Here is a 4815-nt window from a genome sequence, read left to right on the forward strand (position 1 = left end):
TAGCTGGACTCAGGGGCTTGCCCCATGCCCTTCTTTCTAGCACTTGCCCCTGTTTTGCAACTTCCTTTCCCCTCTACCCCCTGGTTACAGATTGTCCTGCCAGCTGTGTTTGTCTGCATTGCCCTGGTGTTCAGCTTGATCGTGCCACCCTTTGGCAAGTACCCCAGTCTGGAGCTTCAGCCCTGGATGTACAACGAACAGTACACATTTGTCAGGTATGTGCTTGCCTTCTGTTGCTGGGGACACAAGAGAGCCCAGACAGACCCAGGGGTTTACTGTGCTGAGGGCCAAGGGGAGGTGGACTCAAGAATTACCCAGTGGAGTGGATTTTATCAGCTATCCCAAAGCCCCTACACAAACTAATATTGGATGCAAAGAACAATGAATTCAATCTGAAATGATAGCCCTGTGTTGTCATATTTGAACTTTCCTCCTCTTTTTATTACTATTGCTAGCAACAGTTATGTCTTGTAAGAAAATAATCTGCTCTTCTAAAATCTATGATTAGGTTATAAATGTATTTAGAAATTTATAGCTAGGTTAATTTTGTAATTGAGCCAAAGTATTTATATTCATTGTCAAAGCTTTTTACCTCTAAGAAGTTAGTGCTTTGTTTTCTCCATAATAGAATTCTTGCATTTTTATTTACTTTTTAACATATATTCATTTTTGAGAGAGACAAAGCATGAGGGAGGGGCAGAGAGAAGGAGACAGAATCCAAAGCAGGCTACAGGCTCTAAGCTGTCAGCACAGAGCCCAATGTGGAGCTTGAACTCACAAACTGCAAGATTATGAGCCGAGCAAAGTCAGCTGCTCAACAAATTTAAACTGTTAAGTTGTAGATACTAGGTAGTATTTCTTCCTTAGACAAAAATACCCCTTATTTATAACAATAATCCAGTACTTCAAACAAAAGGATAAAGGAATTTCTTAATCGAGTTAGGTAGAAATTTTCTTTATTCCTGTAGGATTTATTGATCTTTAAATGGATGAGAATATGTCATTGGTATAAAAAACAAGAGAAGCTTTAAAATAAAAGTTATACTAGGGGCTCCTGGGTGGTTCAGTTGGGTAAGCTTCTGACTTGATTTCAGCTTAAGTCATGATCTCACAGTGGTGAGACTGAGCCCTTTGTCTGCTCTGTGCAGGGAGTGGAGCCTGCTTAAGATTCTCCCTCTCCTTTCCCATTGCCGCCCCCCCCAAAAGTTCTATATATACACACATGTATATACACATAGTGGATATATATGTATATTTATAGTATAGTATATATACATTGTGGCAGTATGTATTATACCGTAGTATATATAGCATTGTGTGTGTATGTATATATGGTATATATGGTATAGGGTGTGTATGCATATGTGTGTGTGTATGTGCGATAGCTCAGATGTACTTTATTTTTTCCTTTCTAGGCTCGCCTTGTATTGCTCATGACTGTAGAGCATGGGCCTAGTTTGTGTTTATAATCGGTGCCCATTGTTGTTTATACTTTTTACTTGTTCATGCCAATATTCAGCCAATAAAATTTCCCTGACCTTTGTAGAAAATCCTGGTCATCAATGCCTAATGAATAATTGTAAAAGTACTTTTGAAACACTGATCCTTAGTTTCTGCACTTCATATTAAAATACATATGTAGGGGTGCCTGGTGGCTCAGTTGGTTAAGCATCTGACTCTTGATCTCAGCTCAGGTCATGATCTCACAGTTCATGAGTTTAAGCTGCTCCTCAGACTCTTCATTGACAGCATGGAACCTGCTTGCGATTCTCGCTCCCTCTTTCTCTCCCCCTCCCCCACTTGCACTTTCTCTCTCTCAAAATAAATAAATATACTTAAAAAATACAAATAAAAATAAATAAAATATATATGTAAATATAGGGGCTTCTGGGTGGCTTAGTTGGTTAGGTGACCAGGTCTTGGTTTCAGCACAGGTCATGATCCTGTGGTTGGTGAGTTTGAGCCCTGCATCAGGTTCTGCATTGTCAGTGTGGAGGCTGTCAGTGTGGAGCCTGCTTAGGATTCTCTCTCTTTCTCCCTCTCTCTCTGCCTCCCTCTCTCTCTGCCCTTTCCCTTCTCGTGCTCTCTCTCTCTCTAAATAAATTAAAAAAAAAAAGTAAACCTACAAAAATACATTTGCAAATGCGTAGTGTATATGTGTGTGTTTGGACATATATATGTATACACATACACACAACTTTATACATCTTTATACAATCTCCATTCTGGAATGTTTATTTGTCATCCTGATATCAAATATAAGGCTAGTATCTAGCCAAATATATGGTGTTTTATTATTAATTTTTGTGTTAAGAGTCTAACACTCAGGAAGTGTTTAATAAAGTATTTACTTTGAGTAACTTTTTTTACCTTGCAAATTCTAGTTTTAATGAACTACTGAACTGGCTGCTTCTCACGTAGCCGCAGTGATGACACTCCTGACAATGTGGACACCCAGGACTGTCAAATGCCCTCACAAAAGACGCTGGCTTTAGGATCCAGTGATTGGAAGGAAACTTATCTGCTGAATGCCATTTTAGACATTCTTTGGCTGACTTCTTCTGATTGTCACCTGGTTTACTCTCTAAAATTGCATTTATCAGCTGCATGCCACATTGTGACTACCATCATTTGCCCTTTGAATCATTTTTTATCTTTTTTTTTTTCCATAATATTTTATTGTCACATTGTTTTCCATACAACACCCAGTGCTCTTCCCCTCAAGTGCCCACCACCATCGAATCATTTTTTATCTTAAAAAAGCTAATATACTAGCCCAATCAGAATATCTAGGAACAAACATTTGGAGAGTGTTCTAACATCTTACAAAGTGAATCAGTAGAGCTGATAGCTGTTTTTGTTATTGCTGTAGCATAACAAAATGCTATTTAATTTAATAGCATTTTTATTTACTGGCCAAATGCTTTCCCTTTCTCCCCTTTCCACCAACTCCTGTACCTCAGCTGAGCAATGGGTTGCTCCATTAGCTACAATTTGTAGTTTTGCTTCTCAGCCTTTTGACTTTAACAACTTGAAAACATGTATTCACTTATTATAATAATGCATATTTTCTTCTTTAGCATATATTTTTCATAACATTTACCTTCAAAACCCTTTTCTAAACACTGTATAAATAAATTCAGTGAATATGTGTCCGGGTGGGGAGGGCAAAGGTACATCAAGGGATCACTGAGTAAATAAAGACTGTGAAGAGAGGTGAGGAGTTTATGAGAGCCCAATGTTGGTAGAAATGGGTTCAATTTTCCAGGCTAGAAAGACAAAAGAGGCATGACCCTGATTCAAATGCTACAGCTTTGATAAAGAACACCATTGACCTGTATTGGAGGCAGTCTAAAGGCAAGAACTCTGTAGTGATGCTTTTACTGAAATTCAAATTTTAAGTTTTTCGAAAAGTTGTAGAACTGAGGAAAATTTGAATGGGACAATTACCCGTGGCATTGAGCTTTGTCTTCGCCAGCCATATTTGGAGGCTTTAGAGTGTGAGCTTCAGAAGGTACCATGTCTTACTGTGACTTTTCCATCAAGTCACAGTGCTTTAGGGAAAACTAGAGAGCAATCCACAAATCTGTTCCTTTCAGATTTTTAGTACATAAAGAATGTGGCTACACATTAAATTGTAGAATTTGACCTGAAAAGGGATACTAGAAATGACTTGTTTCAACATGTCATTTTATACTTTTATTTTATTAGTGGAGAAGATAAGACCCTAGAGGGAAAGTGTCTTGTTGATGGTCTTCAGAGATCCAGCCAGGCACAAAGGCCTTGTCTTTTGTCACCCAGAGTGCTTGCAAACAACCTAACGCTTTAGGTACTGAGCACCCTCTCCTCATCCCTCCCCAACCCTACTTCTCTACTCATTTTAAAACATAAAGTGAATCTTGCCATTGTGCACCAGATTGTCAGCACAGACTTCCCTTCCCAGGCCTGATCATCTGGCCCCTGCCTCCCTCCACCCCTCCTCTCCCACTTTCTCCCTCCTAGCTCATCTCACCCCAGCCACATTGTCTTCCTGATGTTCCTCAAACATGGAGAGCTCATTTCTTTTGAGGGACTTTGTACCTATACTTTCTATTGCCTTTGCTTGTTCTTTCTCCCTAAGTCTTTTCCTGGCTTCTCTTTCTAACTGTGCATGCCTTGGAAGAAGTATCACCCTCTTAGGGAGAAGTAGTCTCTTCTACGCAACCCCCCTCCAACCCCCACCCAATTCAGTGTCCTCTTATTTGGCTTTATTTTTAGCTAGGTGGCATTTTTTTGTTGCCAAATTTCTTCACAGGAATATAAGCTCCATGCAGGCAGAGACTTTGTCTTGTTCACCCCAGACTCTCAAATGTGCAGAACAGTGTCTGGCATGAAGCAGATGCTCAGTAAATATTCACTGAGCGAACATAGGGGTAGAAGCTGGTAGATTGGATTCACTGGAGTTTGGTAGATGAGCATTTAGGGCCTCTTTGTGTTCCATCATCCTTAATTGCAAAGTTAAGTTTGTGGCTTACAGGTCTGTGGTGAGGGGATAGATGCATGTTTGTGGTTGTTATTGATGGATCTGTGCGCCTGAGGCACCAGGAAAGGCCAGGCCCTCTTGGGTGATGCTACTGTTGATGTCTTTTCTCTGCAGAGACACACCCTGCTCTGTGGGGGAGGAGGAGTGGACCACCGCCCAGGTTCCCCAGACCTTCACGAAACTCTTCCAAAATGGGAACTGGACGATGGAGAACCCCTCACCCTCCTGCCAGTGTAGCAGCGACAAAATCAAGAAGATGCTGCCTGTGTGTCCCCTGGGGGCAGGGGGGCTGC

This window comes from Suricata suricatta, chromosome 13 (assembly GCF_006229205.1).
Source record: "Suricata suricatta isolate VVHF042 chromosome 13, meerkat_22Aug2017_6uvM2_HiC, whole genome shotgun sequence".
NCBI classification, from domain to species: Eukaryota; Metazoa; Chordata; class Mammalia; order Carnivora; family Herpestidae; genus Suricata; species Suricata suricatta.